The sequence below is a fragment of the Chiroxiphia lanceolata genome, chromosome 1 (assembly GCF_009829145.1).
Source record: "Chiroxiphia lanceolata isolate bChiLan1 chromosome 1, bChiLan1.pri, whole genome shotgun sequence".
Classification (NCBI taxonomy): domain Eukaryota; kingdom Metazoa; phylum Chordata; class Aves; order Passeriformes; family Pipridae; genus Chiroxiphia; species Chiroxiphia lanceolata.
In genome coordinates this window covers 56,063,088-56,087,981 of record NC_045637.1, presented here as the reverse complement: position 1 = coordinate 56,087,981, position 24,894 = coordinate 56,063,088, and the positions used below count along the sequence as shown (strand labels likewise).

General features: G+C 38.4%; 1 long non-coding RNA gene across 1 annotated transcript; it reads right to left on the bottom strand.

The window, feature by feature from the left end:
* Nucleotides 1-1,296: 1,296 nt before the first annotated feature.
* Nucleotides 1,297-23,881, bottom strand: LOC116793423. The gene is made up of 3 exons (XR_004359477.1): nucleotides 23,868-23,881; nucleotides 21,436-21,442; nucleotides 1,297-1,440 (listed from the first exon to the last, which is right to left on the bottom strand). It is a non-coding gene; the product is annotated as an uncharacterized LOC116793423 (long non-coding RNA).
* Between the last annotated feature and the right edge of the window lie 1,013 nt (nucleotides 23,882-24,894).

Below are 24,894 nucleotides of genomic sequence, written 5' to 3'. Positions count from 1 at the left end.
TACTTCCTATTTATATTGCCTAGATTAAGAACTCTACATAAGCATATTTTATCTGAATTATTAATTTTTTAAATCTTGACATTTTGGCAAAAATTCTGGTAGAACATTGTCATATCAATAGCAGTCTTTTTTATCAACTGGATGAAGTAAAGACGTGCAATAGTATTATATTTTTTTATTTTTAGGGGTGTTTAGGGTTTTTTTCCTCTTTCTTCTAGGAAACACTGAAGAAAAGTGAAAAGAAATAAATGGGAGAAATGGACAGAGAACTGTATTTACTAGCAATTGATTAAAATAGACAGGACTAGTCAAATATAAAAATGTGTTCCAAATGCAGAATACTGTAGAAAATCAACACAACTACATCTTCCATATCTTTATAAAAACCTTCTTCAGACAAAAAAGCAAAACTGGTATCAGTATCCACCCATATCTTATAAAATATGCATAGTTCTTGTCTGCTCTTCACTGTGGTTGTAAGTTAATTAAACAATATCATGTTTTAAGATCCTTCATCACAGAGATAATATTCCTGAAAATCAGAAAGTAGGATGAAGCCTAAATGATCAAATATGTGTAGAAGGGACAAATTAATAATAAAAGTAGATGCTAATATACTTGGGGGTTTTTTTAATTTAATCTCTACATTACACATTTAATTATGTCAATTTTTTAAAAAATCACACCTCAATCCTATTTAAAACTTGCAGTAATACACAAGGTCATCCTTTCCTTTTATATATATATCTGTAGGCCATTTTTTAATCATATTATTTACTAAAGATTGTATTTTAAATCTGGTTTTCCTTTCTGTGCTTATAGACTAATTGCTGCATAATTTCATCTAAATGCCAATGTGCATGCTGTTTGCATAGTCTAATATATCATGATACCTTTCTAGGAAGTACACAGGGCCATAAATTAACTCTAATTTCCATTGCATTCTATAATTAGCAATTATTGGCGAGCTGAACATTTAAAAACAGAGCTACACATTTTCAGACACTGACAAATATTTCACAGCATCTTTGCAATTTCGTAGATAATGCCAACTTAATGCACAAAGTAAGTTAAGTGTGTTTCAAAGACGTAAACCACCTTGTAATCTGCAATCCTTGATATTGTATTTTAAGCAGAGACCTGTCTGTACCGCTGTAGTGGTTTGAACCAGGTTTTTCCCCTGAAGCTAAGAAAGTGGTAGCCCCCAGGGGGTGGTGACACTTGAGATTTGAACCAATCTACGCTCCTGCAAAATATAAACATACCACAAGCACACCGGAAGAGAAAGTTGTTGTAGTTTGGAAGTAGAAGAGGTAACCATGTTGTAAGGCCACAGGGAAGGGGGCTCGGAGCCCCTTGGGCCCTCTGGGGCCCCCCAGCCCCTGGTTGGGGGGACTGCAGGGACCTGGAACAGCATAAAGCTGGGCTAGGTGCCTGTAGCTGGAAGTTAAGGAAGTTTTCTCCACCGTGAGTGAGCAGAGACAGAGCAGCAGCAGAAGCAGTGGCAGCATCCAGAGACTAAGGCTAAAAGCCAACAGATAAGAACGGAACTGTAGAAGTAGCAAAACAGCGTGCAGCCAAGGAAGATACAAAGTTGTCTGAAGAGAGAGCAGCAGGGAAAGAGGAAGTTGGGGTAAGAACTGAAACAAATAAAACCCTATACCCCTCTGAGACCTCCGAGAAAGGAGGGAGATGGACTCCTATTAAGGAGAGGAGCCTTGGAGTGCTGCAGCACCAGAGAGAGAGGAGCTGAACTGCAAAACTCCCTTAAACTTTCTTTGAGATCCATCCAAAATGGAGGGGGTGGACTCTTACTGATTAGAAGTCCTAAATGGAGTAAAGGAGCTAAGAAGTTCGGTTGTCCTGAGAGCTCAACCAGGACGGTGTGTATTGGGGTCCTCCCTTGCTGCAAGCTACAAAGAAGCTCGCAGCCATCTTGAGGCAGGGCACAGAAGCTCTGCAAGGGGCTTGAGTCCCCTGAAGATACCAGACCATCACAAAGACCTCCTGTGCTTCGTGGTATGACTGTGGTGGAACGACCTTTGTCTGGGGTGAACGTAGCCCACAGAAGACCCCTTTGCCTGCGTCGAGGGGCCAAGAGGGGCTTGGAAGCCTCCCTCGTGTGTGCTGGCAGAGATCCAGCTCCAACTGCTGCATGGAAGACACAGAGAACCTACTACCTTAGAAGATACTGCTGCTCAGAGACTAGAAGGGGTCTTTTTTTTTCTTCTCCCCTCCTGGACTTTTATTTGGAAGGGAGAAGAGATTTGATCCATTGTAAAATACTATTATGTCATGGTAGAGATAGTTAAGAGTGTATACAATATATTGTAGTATTTATTTATTTGTACAGTCATTGTAATATATTCCCTTTCCCCCACTTTGTGTCTCATGTGATTGTCTGGAAAACACATCTTACACTAGGTTGAGATGTGAGAGGGGGCTTGGACTAGGGAATTGGATTTTGGGAATCTCAAACCATGACAACCGCCTATATAACCTAAGTGTACCACCTATCCTAACCTAGTCAGGATACAATCACAACTAAGAATTATAAATATACTAAAATATACTGCATAACCAACAGCATATAAGTGCTTTGTAATGCTGTGATGGCATAACCAGACATCGTATATAAGCATTTTATGTAAACATGGTAGCATTGTGACCACCAGTGGGGCTAAGAATGATTGGTGTAGCTGAAGGGAGAATACAGTTGAGAATTTGCAAGATAAGGAACAAGACGAGCAGCAGATACAAACGATAGGCAGGACATCCTGCCAAATACCCCAGAAGGATGAATGGGAAAATCAAAGGCAAGATTTTTGGTGAGGAAAGGGAGAGCAAGAAGGCTAAGACACCAACAGTGATTGAGGAAGGATGGAGAAGACAGGAGTCACCTCTCTGATTTATCTCACCAAAGGGCTCTCCAGCCTGGTCACCCTAACCCTGGCATCTCAGTATCACCAAGGAGCATGGTGATCATGGTGCACTCTATGACATCAGCTCCAAGGCGTAGTATGCTCACCACTAACTTCAGACATAGCTGTTAAGTTGTGTGAGTTCATAGCGGTAATGGTTATTAATCTGTAGAAACAGAACATTAGCATGCAGTGTGTTAGTAATGAATGAATGAATCCATTAAAGTTTTGTTCTTGAAGTTTGAAACCAGTTTGATTTATCAGTCCTCTAAACACTCCCGTCACAGCAATCTCTAATCCCCTAACTGGAATACATGTACATATATTCAGTTGTAACAATACATAAACCTTTGTAATATATTATTGTTTGTGCTGTCACAAGAAGAAACAAACTGCATAGAAGATCAGACCCTCTAAAGCACTGATGATACTCTTGTCTTGTAAATAAGAAGTTTTCTCTAAGGTTTATTCAAGCTAAAAGGAAAGTTAACAAAGATTGATAAATTTTTTCACTATCATCACAGGAGTAAAATTTGCATTGAGGTTTGTAAGATAACTCGAGTCCATCTCATCCCTACACAGAGATAATTCATATTTTATATTGTTACTGATAAAGAAGAAATGCTGTTACTATGAGTAACTTGAAAATATAAGATTCTTGTAATACTGTGTCAGTTTTGATAATTAATCCATTATTATCAACTGCATAATCTTCAAATTTATCTCTGGTATCTCTGCCTATATTCATGCTTGTTCCTGAATGCCTCAGTTCTATGACACTAAAATCAGGAAATAAAGTGTGTGTCTATGGACTCCATTGTACGGACAAAAATAATGGAGATTATGTTTTCTGGCTCTGTACACAGCTAAATGCCACGTGAAGTTCAAAACTGAGAATTTATTTTGCATGATGTGCTACAATTATTTACTGTTGCATTGGGAAAACAACAACAAGGCAAAGTTCTGAAGGAATAATGCATTCACCCTTTCTTTTCTCATTTTCTAACAGTAATCCAGTGTGCTTTTCTGAAAAGATGGAGACTGATGACAAAGCTCTATTGATCCACCTCCATCTCCTGCTCTGAGATGAATAATGCCTAAAGCAAACTGACTTCAAAAAGACACATTGATTTGAAGACAATTTAAATGTGGAGAATATGTGTGTGGAGGAAAGAATTCCTCTACAATAATAGAATGGAGACTATAAAATTTAACACATTAAAAGACATTGTAGAAATTATGCTGTACAATGGTTACTAGAGTCCTCAGCAGTCCTTTCACACACCCCCTGTTTCATAGAACTATATGTTCCCCAAAGGCAGTCCCTAGTTTTCAGGGAAAAAAAGTAAAAAAATTTCCAGAAACTGAGCCAAGATTATGCAACTCACAAAACCAGACAGTATCTGTTTTTAACTTTGTCTTTGTCTTGCTACTTTATGAACCATTTTTGCAGTCTGCCAAAAAATTTTAAACAGTAAAAACTAAATCCATACATCCAGTAGTCTCATTATATCATATGCTTTTCCCTCCCTTTGCTCCATTGCATTGTTTACATGATATTGTAACAAGGCAGTTTTCATTAGAATGCAGAAGAATCTGAGGTCTAGATTTTATTGCCCTCTCATGAGCAGCTCTCTCAAAGTGCACTTTTTGAACTACTAGCCAGTGTGAATAAACATGAAAACTGGATACAAGAACCTGTGAGACAGTCTGCCAGCTTGGAAATTGATTCTTTTCCTGATGAATCTTCAGAGCAAGTGAGAGACTGACTGGCAAGTTTGTCAGGGAGCAGTAGCTGATAAAGTCCTACAAAAAATATATAAATACATAGAATGTAAACGGTAATTTTATTTTTCTAATGAGAATTGGTATTAAGGATTATTTCATAACTTGTTCAGAAATAACTTGTTTCAGAAATTAATTTTCCCTATTGATTTAAGGTCTATCTACCATCAGCTAATATTTTGGTTCTATTTCTGATTATTGCCAGGTAAATAAAAAGCTTATTACATTTCCCAGGCTCTTAATATTCAGTTCAAAAAACATGTTTCTTTGAGTGGATATTGTTGACAGAAAAATTTACTTGACTCTCATTGCACACTGCTGTGAGCATATAACATGCAAACCAAATGAAAGGCAAGCCTATACCTCATCCATGAATCATGAGGGAAAACATGGTGTAATCTACATCTTCTCAAAGATACTCATTTTTATTGCGTGAGAAGCAAGAACACAAAAGAGAGAACAAGGCTCATTCTGTGTAGACAGAACTCGTTTAATATACCTTTGGTATTTAAGGGAAACATGATTAACAAAAGAAGACTAAGGGTGATATTTATTTATTCATGCATTCTTTTTAAATCATGCAATACTGAAGCGCTGAAGGGCTTTTTCATGTTACTTTGAGCAGAATAGCAGCTGTGACTGGCTATTCTTTTAATTATTTGTGATTTTTATTAGCTTACCTCCTTTGTGATGCCTGCACTCTGTAAAATAATGTCCTTGTCAGCACCTTTAGAAGAAATTGATACAACAGAGAGAAATGCATTTCCTGTATTCACTGTGAATGAAGAAGTACTAACTTGTTCAGTCTCAGTAACTGCTTTCTAACAAGCCTGTCACTGCTAGAAGCAATGCAAACAGATTTCAAATAATCCATTAATGATCACTTATGTACAAACGCAGGTTTAAACCAGAGACTTTATAATGTATGACTAGAGCTAAGTAATTTTCAAATTCTGTCTATCACAGTGTCCAATCTCAGAAGTGCATGAGAATTCTTTATGATTATAGGATATTGTCTTCTCAGATAAGTATCCTGTCTATGACAAAGTTGAGACATTTCCATCTCTTATTCCCAGTTATTCATAACTTTTGCAATCACAGCTAGATTTTACCGTTTTACTTGCAAAATCTGTTTAATCTTCCTATCTTATAATTCTGTACTCAGTTCAACTCTCATTCCCAGATATGCAATAAATCTTCTTTAGTCTTAAAATTAACCTTGGCTTCCTGCCCTGGAAAAGGTGCTTTAGGATTGGCTTCTCCCCTGCTTCTTGACCTGGTATAATTTTTGAAATTTTAGACCACGATTCTAGGCTTGTTTTATTTGTGATTCATAGCCCTAGACTATGACGCCATTTTTCCAACTGTACTGCTTTAGAAGAGCAACTTACAGCTGTTTAAAGAATTCATGGATGACATCCACCAGGAAACTGTCCTTAGGGACAGAGGGGCTGACCAGAGCTGGAACTCTTTCAGATCATTTTCCTTAGAGTGCAAGAACTGTCTATTCCTGCGTGTAGGAAATTGAACAAGGCCAGCCAGAAACTGTCATGGATGAGGAAGGATCTGCTCCTCACACTCAGGAGTAAAAAGGAAATGCACAGCCAGTAGAAGTAAGGACATGTAATCCAGCAAAACAACAGGGATATTGTTTGGATGTGTAGGGATCATGTCAGGAAAGCCAAGATACAGATGAAATGAGACTTGGCAAGGGATGTGAAGAATAACAAGAAGGAATTCTGTAAGTACATAGGTCAGAAAAGAAAGGCCAAGGAGAGTGAATCCCCCTGAGAAATGAGAAGGGTAAAATGGTGCCAACAGATATAGAGAAGACTGAGGTACTCAAGGAATCTTACTGGCCATCAGGTTTCCCATGTCTGTTGAGCCCCCAGACTTCTAGGGGGAGGTTGGGGGAGCAGAGTCCCTCCCACTGAGAGTGAAGAGCAGGTTTGGAACCACTTAGTAAAACATAGGCACAAGTCCATGGGGACTGATGAGATGCATTCCAAGGTCCTGAGAGAGCTGACTGATGTTGTTGACAAACCAGTCTCCGTCAAATTTGATTCATGGCCATCTTGCAGAGTCCTAGTGACTGAAAAAAAGGGAAACTTCACCCTATTTTTAAAAAAGGGACAAAAAAAGTCCCGGGGAACTACACACTGGTAAGCCTCACCTCTGTGCCTGGGAAGATCACGGAGCAGATCCTCATGGAAGCAATATTAAGGCATATCCAAGAAAAGGAGGTGATCCAAGACAGCCATCATGGTTTGCAAAAGGAAAATCATGCCTGGCCAATCCATTGGCCTTCTATGATGGAGTGATGGCAACAGCTGACAAGGGAAGACAGACTGCTGTCATCTACCTAGAGTTCTGTAAGGCTTTCGACATGATCCTACATGGCATCTTTACCTCGAAATTAGAGAGACGTGGATTTGAAGGGTGGACTATTCCATGGATAGCAAATTGGCTGGATGGACACAGAGAGTTTGGTCAGTGGCTCTGTGTCCAGGTGGAGGCTGGTGATGAGTGGTGACCCTCAGGGTCTTCAGACCAGTGCTCTTTAATGTCTTCATCGATGACACAGACAGTGAGAGCAAGTGCACCCTTAGCAAGTTTGCAGATGACACGAATCTGAATGGTGCAGTTGACACAACAGAAGGATGGGATGCCATCCATGGGGGCCTGGACCAGCTTGAGAAGTGGACCCATGAGAACCTCATGAAGTTCAGCAAGTCAGAAGTACAAGGTGCTGCACGTGATTCAGGGCAAACCCTGACATGAGTGCAGACTGGGAGGAGAACTCATTGCCATGAGTCCTGCAGAGAATGACCTGGGGGTTCTTGTAGCCAAAAAGATGGACATGACCCAGCAATGTGCACACACAGCCAAGAAAGCCAACTGCATCCCAGGGTACATCAAAGGAGGTGTGGACAGGAGGTGAAGGGAGGTGATTCTGCCCTTTCACTCTTGTGAGACTTCAGCTAGAGTACTCCATCCATGTTTGGGGACCTCTGCATAAGAAAGATGTGAACCTGTTGGAGTGGGTCCAAATAAGGGTCACAAAAATCATTAAGAGGCTGGAGAACCTCTCCTATGAAGACAATCTGGAAGAGTTGGAGTTTTTCAGCCTGAAGAAAAGAAGGTTCTGGGGAGACCAGGGTTACATGGGGCTCTGAGCAACCTAGTATAGTGGAAGGTGTCTCTGCCTATGGCAGGGAGGTTAGAACTAGGTCATCTTTAAGGTCTCTTACAACACAAACCATTCTATGATTCTAATATGAGTTTTCTGGAGCACATTTTTTGTAGAACATACTACCTTTCCCTCCCCTCCACTCTTCCCAACAAAGAAGATCAACAATAAACAGCAACAAATAGAATCATAGAATCAGCTGTGTTGGAAGGGACCTCCGAGACCATCAAGTCCAACCCTTGATCCACTAACGCTGTGGTTGCTAGACCATGGCAATAAGTCATCTTAAAAACCTCCAGGGACAAAGAATCCACCACTTCCCTGGGCAGCCCATTCCAATGTCTGACCACCCTCTCTGTAAAGAAATTCTTCCTAATATCTAACCTAAACCTCCCCTGACACAACTTAAGACCATGCCCTCTTGTCTTGCTGAGAGTTGCCTGGGAAAAGAGACCAACCCCCACCTGGCTACAACCTCCTTTCAGGTAGTTGTAGAGAGTGATAAGGTCTCCCCTGAGCCTCCTCTTCTCCAGGCTAAACAGCCCCAGCTCCCTCAGCCTCTCCTCATAGGACTTGTGCTCAAGTCCCTTCACCAGCCTAGTTGCTCTTCTCTGGACCTGCTCCAGCACCTCAATATCCTTCCTGAATGGAGGGGCCCAGAACTGGACACAGTACTCCAGGTGTGGCCTCACCAGTGCTGAGTACAGGGGAAGAATCACTTCCTTGGACCTGTTGGCCACAATGTTCCTGATCCAGGCCAGGATACCACTGGCCTTCTTGGCCACCTGGACACACTGCTGGCTCATGTTCAGCTTCTTGTCAATCCAAACTCCCAGGTCCCTCTCTGCCTGGCTGCTCTCCAGCCACTCTGTGCCCAACCTGTAGCTCTTCAAGGGGTTGTTGTGGCCAAAGTGCAGGACCCAGCACTTGGCCTTGTTGAACCTCATCCCGTTGGAATCAGCCCAACTCTCCAGTCTATCCAGGTCCCTCTGAAGAGCCCTCCTGCCTTCCAGCTGATCGACACTCCCCCCAAGCTTAGTGTCATCTGCAAATTTGCTGATGGTGGACTCAATCCCCTCATCTAAATTATCAATAAAGATATTAAACAGAACTGGGCCCAACACTGATCCCTGGGGGACACCACTAGTGACTGGCCACCAACTGGATGCAGCACCGTTCCCCACCACTCTCTGGGCCAGGCCCTCCAGCCGGTTCCTGACCCAGTACAGAGTGCTCCTGTCTAAGCTGTAGGCTGACAGCTTTTTCAGGAGTATGCTGTGGGAGATGGTGTCAAAGGCTTTGCTGAAGTCCAGGTAGACCCCATCGACAGCCTTCCCCTCATCCACCAGGCAAGTCACCTGATCATAGCTTTGTGAGTGCAGAAGCATGCATGATAGGTAAGAAAATTTAAATTTGGTCCCATTGTAGTAGAATCCTGGGGGTTTTTACTTTTGAAAATTGACTCCAGGTTATAAACAGCAATTTTTATTCTTGAGAAATATCTTGGCCTAATAGTCTCTGATTTGAAGGAAATATAGGGGTTTTTTTAGCTAGATGCAACTTTTTTTAAGAGTGCTTTTTGAGGTTTTATTATCTGCAAAAGAAAAAATTGGGAATGTGGTATAAAACAGATTATTTTGAAAGACTTATGTTGAGAGACTGCTTTTTGCCCCCCCTTTTTTGCTTTACTTCCAAAAAAAAGAAGTATTATTCTTATACCCCTTCAGAGATGTTACTGTTGGTAAGGAAAATGCAAAAAGATTTCATCACTTGCTCAGAAAAATGATATAACCAGCTAGGGCAAAGCACTTAGAAAATGTATGGAAACCCTACCTTTGTCTTTAAAACTGAAAGTAGTTCCTGTTTTCCTAAAATTTTCAAGAAAATCTAGGCATAGGTTTACAATTATTCATAAGATGATGATTTATTTTACAACAATAATTTGATATTATGCAACTACATAAGAGCCCAAACACATTAGAGATGCTGAAGAGAGAATGGAGATTGCAAATAGAGGTCACACAGGTAACTCGTAGTCATGTTAATGCCAGGATCTCATGCCAGATGGTCCTAGAAACAATTTCAGTAAGTCATTTAATGATAAGTTTGTAAGCTGCTGCTTTTAGTGTTCAATTATTTTTTAAACTCAAAAATCATAGCAGGGCACGACTAGATATGTTGTAACTATACTAGGTATAGCGTGTCAGCATAAAAGAAAATAAAAGAGAATAAAAGAAAAAAAGGAGAATTCTAGATGACTGTCAGTTGCAACAGTGTTATAACAGAAGGTTTTACACCTTCAATGAGACATGTAAATGCGGGTATCGATACTTGACATGAGATCCACAAGCACTCTTTTTTCTCCACTCCTTCTGGAAATACATGAGCTGCAAAATCAGTTGGTCTCAATTGCAAGTTTTGTGAGAAAGAAAATAGGCCAGAAAAATTGTCATTAGCTTAATAGTTCCCAAAGAGATGACTGATATAAATACTACCTTGTCCAGATTACAGATGGAAATGAATGCAATCTCTGCTGCTGCTGAAAATAAAGCCTATTGACGAGATTTGTGGGTCTAAACCTTTTGTACATGCCTGTGTCTTTTCTGAAAGAGTAAAAAAGTTACAGAATGGTACCCAAAACATATGATACATATATATTTTACCTTCAGTCACTGAGCCAAAAGACACTTCACAGCTAAAGATTCTTTACAAAGTACCAACCTCTGTCTATGTATATATAATTATTAGAAATCAAATGCTTTTCTATCCTTAGCAGCTTTAATGTTCCTCAGAGATACTGGAAAGCAGAAAGGAACAATATTTTTTTTTTAAAGTTATGTGAAAATATTTTTGCTAATTCACAGAGTTTCTTCACTTTTTTTATCCTTTATCTTTTACATGATCTCATTTGATTAATGTCATATTATGCAGTAATGTCATATTATGCAGCTATGCAAAGCCTATGTTATGCATTTTATACATTGAAAAAAATTAAAGAATGATGACAGATATGATGATCTTGGTATACCCCAAGATTAAATTACTTAAATTAATTAAATTACTGAGTTTCAGCAGCTGAACAGTAAGTCATTGTAGTATAAATTGACTGTGAAACTTCTGAATTAAAAGCCATGAATTTAGGGGAAATATTTTTAAGGGTAGTTATACTCAGTGGTAATTGCTTGTGAGAATAAACCACAAATATAAAAGTCACTAAGTTGTTGAAAGTTCAGGTGGGATTAGACATCATTAAATTCTCATCTAAAGGGGAGATACAGAGTGCTATACTGGAGGGCTTGGTGGTAGAGAATGGTTATCCAGGATCAAAATTTTGAATTTAATCTTGCTTCATATTGAGTAGTGGTACTCAACTAAAATGCGTCAGATTTATTGTCACCTGTTTATTTCCTAATGTAGTGACAATTTGATCTATGCATCCATATACACAGACAGAAAGTGAAACACCAACCTTTGCTTGCCCACATGGCTCAGGAATCCAGGAAGGGATCTGTACCTCAGAGGAATGTCTGTGAGGCTTATGTAGTGCTGATTATGAACTAGTGATGGTCAAAGGCTGTCCCAAAGGTCACCGTTCCCAGCTTGGTAAATTTGGCTAATGAACATAACATTACCTTTGATATTTGTCTTGACTGGTTACAGTAAATTCAAACAAACATACTTATCTATAAGGCCAATAACTATTATTGCAGGTTTTCCTCAAAAGAAGGCATTGCATGTTTATATTCGCTCATGAAGTAACTTTGAAGGGCTTTTTATTTATTTTATTTTATTCCCCTAGTAACAACTTCTAAGTGAAAAAGTACAGATTTCTTGTAAAAACGTCTTTTATTGAACGTATGCTTTTCACTGATACTCTGCAGGGAGTGTTTTTCTAAAAAGCAGACCAAACAGCCTGTGTGTAAATAGTTAGGAACACAAAAGCAAAACTGCCAAGTAACTTTCCATTTTGCTGTGTAGATAATGTTCACACAGGATGCTTAGAAAGACGGTTCTAGGGCATTGATTTTGCTTTAGCTTTTTTATTTAGCTTATACTGTCTGTACTGCTTCATATAGCAATGTCATTGTAAAGATTTGAACCTATATTCTTGGTGATCCCAAACTGTAAAATATAAATCTCATTTCCTTCCATGCATTACTTTACGGTTCATACATTACAGAAATCCTGTGGAGGACAGCAGTGTATGTTCTCTGATAATTCCTACCTCTAGCAGACTGGATAACCTCTTCCAGAGTGATCATTTCTGGGGCAGAAAAGTCAGCCCCTATATCTCCGCTCAGCATGGGATTGCTAGCGCATTGACTTGATTAAATCCATAAAAATATATATCAGTATTTCCAGACCTGAACATTAAACAGGAATTCTACAGTCTATTTGAGGTACCCTGTAGAAATTTGAGATAAATAGTATTTGAGATAAACTGCAGCAGCTTTAGTAATAAGAGTTTTTCATATACAGCATACATCTCAAATGGAATTTCAGCATACATCTGAAGTATGGAATTAGCAACGTGGTGATTGGTAAAATCAGCAATGAAGAATTATTGTAAGATGTGAGTTACATGTCAAACATGATCAGACATTAGTAGCTGTGCCTTCTTTTATCTCTGTATTAGAGTGGAACAATAGGGAAGTCTGGAAACCCTATAAACAAGTGAAGGAGAAAATAATAAAAAATAATTAAAACTAATAATTTCTTAAATGAAGGATATGGTGGTAAAAAGATTAGTAACATTTTCATTTTCAGTCTTTTAAAGTAATGCTGACTTCTATCACATTGAGTATCTGTCTGATAACGTTCTAATGTTCCTTTTCCCGCTTATGCAAATCATTTAGCAGAATAGTGTGGCTCTTTTTCTTTGCTTTCACCCTGAGGTACCTTTATATTTTAAGAAAAATTCATTTGTTCTACCAACTAGGCATATTTTTCTACTTTTGATTCTGATGACATCTCAAAAGTCTCTACAACCTATTTAAACACAATCTCTCTCAGAGGTTGTTGCCCAAGCCACTCTTTTATGTTTTTCTTTTTTATAACTCTCAGGTTCCAAGCCAAGTTTGATACAGACCAAAAGTACACACGAAGGTGAAAAGGACAACTTTCAGAACAAAAGCAATTAGAAAGTGTGAAAATGAAAATGACAAGGCAGTTTGAAGACCCTAGTGATAAAGAGAAATTAAATGTTCTGGCATGGGATTTACCAAACACACCTGGCAGAAACAGTGCTTACCCTCTTCAAGGGTGGTTTTCACAAATATTTTTCTATTCTCTTACTCCTACTTTTAATTTAAGGTCTATATTACAGACTCGTTGAATGACTGGTCACTGTTGTTCATGAATGCCATGGTAAACACTAGCACAAAACCAGCTGTCAGTCAAAAGAAATATCTTTTCTGAGGCAAATCTCAGTTTTGTCAGCATAGAGAAAAAAAAGGTGAAGATGATCTTTTCCCTTAACATTGTACATGTGGCAAAAGATTGTGCTCTTACAAGAAGTCACAGATGATGATTTTGGATTTTAGACCCTGTTTCCTCTACTTTCACAGTCAGATTTTATCTATTTTGAAATGATCAAAACTGCTTCCAGAAAAAATTATGAGACAAGAGGAACTATGAACTTGACACTGGCCTACAAACACAATCACATTTTCCCCTGAAGTTGCTCAAAGACTTAAAAATTAATGATTTTAGGACAATTATATGGGGCCAAAATGCCCTAGAAAGCTGTTTATTGCACCCATATCAATAATTCTAAAGACAGTAATAGAAATCAAAATATATGACTGCTTTTAGATAATTTTGAAGAATGAGGGCAAAATTATGTCTGGTACCCGTACTATTACAAAATCACAACTTTAGCATATCAAATCATATGCAATAAAGTTACTCTCTAAATGATGTTCCTTTACCTGCAAAATATGGATGATATTTCAGACAGCTGATAAAATGAAATGTGCTATTTTGAATCCTCTTGTGTCATTTTTCTTAATTTTTTTGAAGATCATTTCAACATCTTAGAATTATAAAATTGCATTTAAATTTCTTGAGAATTATTGATATCCAATGAATCAGACATCCTCTCTTAGGTCTAGTTACTACAAATTGTGCTTTACTCTGACTAATTATATTTCAAAAAGCATGTAACCAACAAAACACAAGAAATTATTCTTTTTAGAAAAGCAGTATTGCTAAAACAACTTATTACACAATAACTCTTATTTGATATATATATGATCACATAAGTACTAAAAGGAAAAATATATTAATCATTACAGTCTTTAATGTATTTTATATATAAATAAAAGTTGGTCTCACAAAAGCCTATTCCAGATTAAGTAATAAATAGAAAACACTAAAGTAAAAAAGTCAGGCATTTTCATTTTTACAGAATCCAACAAGCTCATCTGGAGAAAAAAAGGTGAAAGTTTTAGATATTAATTTTTATATAACCATGTTTATTGTAAAGATACAATTATAAAACTGGAAATTAGTTGCCTGTGTAGTGTTCCAACTTTAAATATAAATTTAATCAGAGCTTATGTTAAAAGTAGAAAAAAGTCTAAATTGTGAGCACTATCACACAGCAATAATTGAATGTAGTTGCATGTGAGTGGCAGGAGTGAATGTCCAAAATATTTACTTTCATTTTATTTTTTGTACTTTAAAATAGGGTAGAATTGACAACTTTGTACACCCAAAACAGATTTTACCCTGATATTCCTCATTCTAATAATTAGAGTGAAAATATCATAATGAATTTAGGTGTCTAAACTCACTAACGAGCAGCTGAGCACTTAGATCTTAAATACAAGGATCATGAACCGTGTCAATTTTGACTCGGCACTTTTCAATAATACTTCTACACGAGTTTCCCACAATTAGTTTTTATTACATTCATTTCACCGTTCTGAGAACTGTTACCTCTGACGTAGGCAAGATGAGGAGGGCTCTACTATTGATATGGTTTGAAACTGGTTCCCTGCCAAGTCTCCAAACCTTACCACAGGAAGTACACCCCCCCCCTCCCCCCCCCAAACCTCAGGGAGAAGAGGGAGAAAAACAACCAAGAAAACCTGAAACGAGAGAGAGACAGCTAAAGTGATATATATAAATATATTTACACTTATATTACAATTATATACAATTAAAATATATACAATTTCACAAGGGAAAGGGAAGGGGGAAGGGAAAGGGAACAAAACCAAAATAAAATATATATATATATATCCCAATCAGTAGCCCGAGATCTAGTAACTAAAGAGTTAACAAAGAAATATCCCACCACTCTCCTTGGGACAACCGAGAGTCACTCTGGAACGATCACCGGCAACCTCCGCCTCCCAAGGTCGACAAGGCCTCGCTCCCCAACACGACAGACTCAACAGCAGGGAACCTGCACCTCCAAGCCACCAGAAGGAAAGAGAACAAAGGCCTACCCTCCTTTCTTCTTATAGTCTGGCTTACGTAAAAATCGTAGGGAATACTGGGTAAATCTGGACCCTTCCTTGGTTACAAACTGGTCACCAAGGAAGGCCTAGCCCAAACCACCACAACTATGTTCTGTCAGCACACATCCTAGCTGAAGTGGTAAATACAGTATTATTTGGAAAGATTTGGTCTACTAGCAACCATTGTCTCCAAATGAATTTTTTAAATTTTGTTACCTATGTAAGCGCTTGTGTAGGACAGGAATGTAAGACAATGACTCCATGTAAGAAAAGAAGACCTCATAAATTCACTAAATTAAGTTTCCTGTATTGCACAGACACAAAAAGAACAACCAAAGAAACAAACAAAAAATCTCCAAACCACAAATACCATTTCCCACTTTAAAAAATTCAGATTATACAATTGTATAATCTATCAATGAATTTCACTGTCTATGCTTACAGTTTTCTCTAATAAACTTGTTATCTATGAAACTTTCAATTTCTGCATTTGGAAAAATACATTGTCAATCTTAAAATTAGTTATATTATGATCATGCAAAATGATGTTGTTGCATTAATGTCCGAAACAAATCCCTTTTTATATAAATTTGGCAATGTAGTTTTAATCTGATTGAGTTAAGGACTATTGAGCTTGTTTTAATGTCCTTTTATGAGGGTTTGCACTCATGTGGCAGCATTGTTTTAGTTATGTCAATACACATTTTCTGACTGCAAAAAAATAAAAAAAAAATTACTAATTGGATAGTTAATTGACCCACAGTTTTTCATAATTTTGAGATGAGTTATGAACGTTTTCATAATTACAGTAAAAATACAATAGCTTCATAGATGGCTTGATCAATATTTTAATTAGAGACTGTGGGATGATGGATAGGGTTAAAATTTAGAGGACATTCAGAATTCTAGGGTAAAAATCAGCTGCAACTCCCCGGCCAGACTGTACTCCCTAACATAATGATAAACCTCTTCTCAGAGGAACAGAACAGAGCATGGAACAAACTTGGAGACTATGTGTCCTACCTCTGTCCAAATTCCAGCAGAAAGGGGGAACATTGTGGTACTGAGACCATACAGTACCTGTCAGTCAAGGGAGAATAAAGGTGTTCTGCTGCTGAACCAACAACCACCAAAAACCCCTCCCCAGGTGCCAAGCCATGACAGCCCCCTCCCATTAGGTATGGCGAGATGAATTTACACCAATCAGAAATAAAAAATATTTATGAATAAAGCCACTCAAGCTACACCCAAATATAAAGGAATAGTATAAAAGTAAGTTGGGGATAAGGGCAAAATTGGAGAAGACTCTACTGAAACTGCTGGGCTCAGTTGATAAGCTGAACCCATTTTCTTCCCCTACTGCTCCTTTTAGGGCTAGAGCTTTGCTTGTGCTTACCTCATAGCATATTAGTAGATTGCTTTGTATTAGAGTTTGTGCTTGCCTAATATATGTATCAGTAGATTGCTTTAAAACATATTTTTGCAGTTAGAAGCCATCACCAACAACCTTTGAACATTATTAATCTGTCAGAATTTATATTAATTAAGAGTGCTATTCCCTAAACTGTTAAAGTTAGTCCTTGCAGTTGCTGGCAGTGGATAACAGCTTTGCAGGACCCACTGAGGGGTCTTCACTCTGTTGAGTCCTCCCTTTTTATATATATGTATAAATTTAAAAATTGTACCCAGTTTTTCAAAATCCTTTCTTTTCTCTATTAAAGTGCATTCTGGGTTTGCTACTGTTGTATCATCATGGTTGGGCTTCGCGAACGAAGATTTGGGAAAGGTCTCTACCCATGTTTGTACTGTTGTAAATGTGGAGAATTATGTCTATGTGAAAAATATTTTTCCTACAAAGGAGAAACATATAGTTTGGTATTTACCATTTGTCAGAAAAAAAAAAAATAACATGGAGATTAGTTGCACAGGAAAAAATAAAGACCTCTGAGATTACAAGAATGAAAATAGATCTTAGATTTCTAAACTTCCAACTACCCACAGCTCTTTTTAAAGCAAATGGCAAGCACAGCTAAAATTATATCCTTGGCTTTCATTTGTAGAGTTTGTGTTTGTGCATAGCCTCAAGGTCCTTTCTACTATAAGAATATCTATCTATTTGGGTAATCAATCACCTATAACTTATTTGTTAAAAAATCCCCACAAACAAACTAAAAACTCCACCAAAACCAAAATTTAACACCCCCACCCAAAAAAAAAAAAACCAAACCAAAACCAAACCAAATCCAATCCAGCACCTGAAATCATTGCACAAATTTCTAGATGAGCTTTTTCCTTGTAAAGCTCTCTAGGAAGAATCAGACTAGGAAGACAAGGAGGTGGAGTTTCCACTTACACAGCTGGAATGCATAGTGCTCTGCCTTGGGATGGATAATAAAAGAGTTTATGGATGAGGATTAAAGGGAGGACAGGTACAAGTGACATTGCAGCACATGTCTGCAGTGGGCCACCTGGTCAGGAAAAACAAGTGGTTAGGGCCTCCTAGAGACAGCTAAAAGCAGCTTCATGTTTTTAAGTCCTGGTCCCTGTGGGGAGCTTCAATCACCACCACATCTGCTGGAGGGACAGCATAGCATGACATAAGCAATCCAAGAGTCTGCTGGAGCACATCAGTGACAACTTCCTGATCCAAGTGATAGACGAACCGATAAGGAGAAGTGCTCTGGAGGTTCTCATGCACATAAATAAGGAAGGGCTTGTTGAAGATGTGAAGTTTGAAGGAGGCCTTGACTGCAATGACCATGCGATGGTGGAGTTCAGGACCCTGAGAGGAGGGAGCAGGGCAAAAAGTAAGATCACTGTACTGGACTTCAGAGGGTCAGATTTTGGCCTTCAATTATATGCTTAGTAGATTCCCATGGGATAAGACCCTGGAGGGAAGAGTGGTCCAAGAAAGTTGTTACATTTCAAAAGTTTGTCTCCTCCAGGCAAGAGTGGTCCATCCCAAGGAGAAGGAAATCAGAACAAAATGCCAGGAGGCCTCTATGGGGGAAAAAGGAACTGGCAAAATTAAGAAGGAAGCATATACAGGGTGAAAGCAGGGAGGGTTAACCTAGTAGGAATATAGAGACACTCTCAAGCATGCAGAGATGCAGTTAGGAAAATTAAAACCTATCTGGAATCAAATCTGGCCGGAGATTTCAAAGACAGCAAGGACTTCCATAAGTACATAAGTGGCAAAAAGAAAACTAGAAGAATTTGAATCCAGGGGACCTGATGACCGTGGAAAAATCTGAGATCCTGAATGCCTTCATATCAGTCTTCACTAGCAAGGCCTGTCTTTAGGAATCCAAACCTCAAAGACCAGGCAAAAAGGCTTGAGCACCCTTGGTGAAAGAGGATCAGATCGGGGAATACTTTAGCAAATTGAATTTATGTAAGTCCATGGACTCTGATGGGATGCACCCATGAGTGCTGACAGAGCCGGAAAATGTCATTGTGAAGGCAATTATTGACAATCCTTGAATGAAGGAAATATTAGAAAACCATTAGAAAAAGTAAGCATGGATCCACCAAGGGATGTTTGACCAGCCCACTGATACCATTCCACAATGAAATGACTGGTTTGATAGGTGAGGAAAGAGTGCTGAATATTGTCTATCTTGCTTTTAATAAGGCCTTCAACTCTCTGCCCCCATAAGATCCTGAGAGACAGGCTGATAAACACAGACTGGATGAGCAGACAGCAAAGTGAATGGAAAACTGGCTGAGTGATTAGTCTCAGAGAGTGGTGTTTGGTGGTACAAGTCTAATTGGAGGTCAATAACAAGTGGTGTACCCCAGAGGTCAATATAGTGACTAATCCAGTTCAAGGTCTTCATTAATGATTTGGATGATGGGACAGAGTGTACTCTCAGCAAGTTTGCTGATGACACAAAACTTGAAGGAATGGTTGACACACCTGAGTGCTGTGCTGCCATCTGGCAGGGCCTTGATAAGCTGGAGAAATGGGCTGACACAAACCTTTCAACATTTAACAAAGGTAAGTGCTAAGTCCTGCACCTGAGGAGGAACAACTCCACATATGCTGCACATCACCCACCTGGAAAGCAGTGATGTCCTTTTGGGCACCAAGCTGAGCATGAGCCAGTATTGTGCCCTTCCTGCAAGGAAGGTGATTGGTATCCTGGCCTGCTTTAAGCAAAGTATTGCCAGCAGGATGTGGTTCGTCCCTTCTACTCAACTCTGGTGAGGCCACACCCAGAAGGCTGGGTCCAATTCTGGGCTCTCCAGTACAAGAGAGACAGACATACTGCAGAGAGTCTAGTGAAGGGCCAGGAAGATGATGAAGAGATTGGAGCATCTCTGATAAGACAGAAGGCTGGGAGAGCTGGGACTGTTTAGTCTGGAGAAGAAAAGGCTCAAGAGGGATCTTATCAATAAATGTAAATACCTGAAGGGAGGGTGCAAAAAGGACATAGCCAGGTTCTTTGCAGTGGTGGCCAGTGACAGGGCGAGAGGCAATGGGCACACACAGAAACACAGGAGGTTTTCTTTGAACAGCAGGAAGCACTTTTTTACTAGAAATGTGACCAGACAGGTTGTGGAGTCTTGGAGACATTTAAAAACAGCTTGGACAAGGTCCCGGACAACTGTTTCTTGGTGTCCCTGCTTGAAGAGCAGAGTTGGACAAGATGACCTTGTTAAGACCCACCCCGGAAGAGGAGGGTAATCCAGATTCTTATTAATAAATTCCTTGGGATGGATTAGAGTGAAATGAGACTGAATATTTGGTGTTTGTAAACATATATATGCGAGGTTTGTTTTAGAACAATTTTGGTTTAGAGGTAAACAGGTATGTTGCCATTTTGGGTGTTATCATCTATAGTAAAACAGCAATATTAAAGCATAAAAATAACACTTAAGGAAATGCATCAGGAAAGGAAGAGAAAGAAAGGATAAAAGTGGAAAGAGATATATATAGTCACCACTGGATCAATCTGACAGACCTCCAGATGAAACTTGGTAGTTACAGCCTCGATGTCTGTTGATTGACGTGGTGGTCTTGATCTACTGGAGGTGGGGGAGAAGCCCACCAAACTCAAAGATGTTATGAGTTATTATACATCTCAAGCTGAGTTGGAATGCCTTGCACCTCCCTGGGACGGGGAGTTTTACAATGAATAGTGTCACGGGACATGTCACGAGTCTCTGACACCTCCGAAGACGTTGCAGCTGCCTATTATGTCAGCATCCATTCTGATCCATCATGGTCCAACATCTGAGATGCATAGCCCAGGCTAGATGCAAAATGTCTTGAGGTTCCTCAGAGGGATTTTTATAGCAGAGTTATCATGTAAGGGAGGACATTGACATGATAAGAAGGATTATCCCACCTCACAGGATTTACCTCTTATTAACCTCTTCTCTTGTCTGGAAATCCAGTTTGTAGCTTCAGGTATGCATACCTTTCTGCACCTAGGACAATGGTATGCATTTACATGATCTGAAGGTCCTTTCACAGTAGGCATATTCAGGGAGGGGTGGGCTTTGCTGGGTGAGCAGCTGTTTCTTTTCAGTTTGCAAAAGTCTTCTGGTGATCTTACAGTGTTTAAATCATTAACTATTTCAGTTTCTGACAGACCTCCAGATGTTCTTTCCAATTTCAGTGATTCTGTGATACTCTCTTTCCGAGGAACGGGGCCTTTTGCATCACATAAGTAGCAAAAAAAAAGATGGGGTTCCCATTAGTGGTTCAAACTAAATATTTCTTCTGTGATACTGGAACTCACTGGTAAAGGTACACTTGAAAGTGATGCAGATGATTTTGCTCTGCCTTCCATCAAAGTAACAAATGCTTAGAAACAAATTCAGTGTCTGTTTCTGTCTCAAGTCCACAGTAACCCATGTTACCCACAGAATATTCAGAGCAATGGTGAATGCCTTCCCAAGTAGATGTTAGGCATGATGGAGACCTGCTCTTCTGGAAATGGCTAAACACCTCTCTGCCAATTGCAGGTAATGAATGGATCCCTTATTTGTATTCGATTTTCAAGTACGGATTTTCTTTCCCCATTACACTGTCTTTATTTCAGCCCACAAGTTTTCTCACTTTTGCCCTTTCGATTCTTTTCCCCATTCCATGGTGTGAGGTGAGCTGTGTGGGGCTGAGCTGCCTGCCAGTATTGACCCACAGCTTCCCAAATTCAAACGGTATGCATGCTGGGGCCCTACTTCACAGATCATGGCAGGACATGTGTCTGACAATGGGCAATAGTGAATGCATTTCTCTTTTTGTCTTCCTTGTAACGAAGGCTATGTTTTTCTTACTAAACTGGTTTTATCTTGACCCATAAGGGATTTTTTGCATCTTATTTTACCCTACCTATCCTATTGAGGAGAAGGGAGTGAGAGAGTGACTGCATGGGCATCTGACAACTGATCAAGGCCAATCTTCCACAGGAAATAACATCTCTGTGTCCATGAAGGTATTTTTTTAAATGCAGGCTTACTTTAGCCTCCCAAGTTAACTTGGAGGTATTCCTGTACATCCTCTTCAAGCTCTTTCTACACAACTGTGCAGTATGTTCTTCTCAGAGTTTCCCAGATACTTCACCTGTTATGTTAAGAACATTATATTTTCCATGTCAATCCCATCACATGTACTAGCTTATTCACTGATTTATTAAATCCCTCTTTAGAATGGAGAATGGTCTAAAATCAATAAAGTCACCTAATTCATTTTCTATAGCAGCAAGATCCTTTCTTTTTCAAATTCAGACCCTTATTATTTTAGAGCAACTATTTTAAATACATTTTTTATTTCACCATGTGGGAAATTTTTTTAAGTATTTGCTTCAAAACGCATTTTTAAGCCCGTATCAAAATGGATATGTAATGCCAGCAGTCAAGATACATGATTTTACAAAATCAAATCAGTAGGATTGTCAGGCCTCAGCAACTTCCTTACCTGTTGCTCTCTAGGGTTGTGTTAAAAAGGAGTCTTTAATAAGCTGATCTCTGAAATACCATGACCAGAGGGCATATTTCCTTAAAGGATTAAGTTCTGATTGTTTGCTGAAAACACGAGGGAGAGGGATGTGTAATCAATAGCATTAAAGATCTTTTTTTGACAATTATATTATCTATAAATCAATAAAAGATATAAGAGTCAAAACAAATTAAACTGTTTTTTTCTGCCATAGCTCTCAAGCTTAAAAAGGAAAATATTCTTCTTCATTATCTCATCTAAATATGCCACAGCATTCTTCAAAAGATTCTGCTATGGAGACCTCAAACTACAGTATCAGAAAAACTATCCCTAAGGAAAAACTTTACTTTTGAGGAAGTATATAACTGAATGCTCTCCTCTTTATAGATAAAACCTTGACAGGAACTATGGTGATTTCAAACTGAACAAAAGGCCAACTAAATTCTTTTTCTCCAGATATATTTCTTAACTACCTTTTACTCACAGAGTGCATTACAGTTCTCAAGTGGCTCCAGTCACGCTGCTATGAACTCAAACTTTCATTACATCAAAATGCAAAAAGGTCACCAAAGTCATCCACTCCTCATGTGCAATCCTACGAGGAGACCCGACTCTTCTCATTTGTCAATAATGAATAGTTTCAGTGTGCATACTTTCTCTCAAATTGGAATTTTGTTTTCCATCTGTAGGGAAATGCCATAATCTGTCTACTGGATAGAGTGAATGATATTTGAAAACTCTCTAGAAAGCTTTATAGAAAGACACCAACTCCTGCAAATTTCTATGTGATATTATATTTTATCACACTCTTAGGGCTTAAACATATATAATGGAAGGGAAGATCATTGGTTTAACCTGTACGTAGCACAGAGCCTTTTCAATTACTATAAATGAGGATTAAGAAAACAGCATTTTTTGGTTCTTTTCTGCAATGCAGTGTTGTTTCTCCATTGATAACTGACACCTTCCACAGAAATCTGCAGCACCCATAGAAAACTGCAGTTCTAGTACATTCATATTGTTATTATTTTTAATAATCTTTGCATCCTTCTCTCAGTTGTAAAGTTTTCATTAAGATCAGAAAATCCTGATTGCATAGGAATTGTAGCTTAACAAATGAGAGGTCAATATTTACAGACTTTTTTTACTTTCAACAAATTTTATAACATTTTTATTATATTTGTCCTTAAAGCAATATTAAAATGAGTCTTACACAGCCTCTTTAAATTACATATCTGCCTTATTTGTATGATACATTGTTAATATTATCACTTTTCCAGGATATATTGAGTGCTAATAATAAAAACACCTGCTTTATATTGAGACTAAGAAGTTCTATTTTTTCTAAGACCATTGTCAAATTCCTCAAAATCTTCATGTGTCTATCTGTCAAACACATTTCCTTTCTTCCCTCAGCTACTGTATACAGACATCAAAAAATATTTAAATACTTGCTGCACACATAATCTTATTTTAAAAACAAGAGGGTTGATTGAAGGAGAGGGTTGGTGTGGGGTTTGGGGGTTTTTATCTGGTTGGTTTACATGTGTCACTGGAGATGTTTTCTGTGGAAAGTAGTATTCCAGGAAGAATTTTGTCTCACACACAGAATTTATACAAATATATTTCAGATCTTTCATAATATAAATATAGTCCTTAAGTGGAAAAGGAACTTTAGAAAGAAAGGTCATACATTGAGTTCATATATATTTGAGGGAACTTCCTGACCAAACCATAGAAATTAGTTTCATCCTATCTCTTGTTGGGCATTTGGGCATTTGTCCTTTTTTCTTCATCCAAAGTGCTCCTATTTTTTTAATGGAAAATTCATTCTTTAGGACATTTAAAGATTAAATAAATAAAAGTGACATTCTAATTTTTATATTGATTCATAGCATACTGAAGTATTCTTCACTAATGAGTTGAAACTAAATGTGGCATGTGAACTCCACCAAACCTTAATTGGTTTTGTCTCTCCTTAAGGACTTTTAGTTCAGAAGCTTAATGAGCTCATTCTCTCCTTTCACCTGACTCCTTAGGTGTCACATATTTTTCATAATGAGCTGTAGCTAATCCAGAAGGGAGACCATGACAGAGTGTTGGAAATGAAATCTGGTTTTCTAAAATATTGTGGTAAACATGCAGAACTTCAAAAATAGCAAGTTTCCTATACTGGTCCATACACAAACATATGTCCTGCTTGAAACCAAGTTTTCCCACTGAGTTCAGTAAAACCATTCTTCAAAAAAATCTACAACCTTTGAGTAATTTTTGTCAAAAGGGAATTTTGTAATGACACCATTAAGATCTGTAAACTGTAGTGGAAAGCTTGCATATTGGTCTTCATTCCGACATGTTTTAATCAGAAAGTATCAGGCTCCTGGTGTTACAGGTAACTTTCGAAAATGTTAAATTCAAGTATGTTTAACTGAAAAGGAAAAAACCCCACAAAATCTATATATTTAGTAGCATATAGCTGAGTAATTTAAAATCAAAATTATGTGGATTATCTGAATTTAAACCTTTAAGAGAGATGACATTTAAAAGTGTCAATGGTAGCATGTGTCACTAATATTCGAT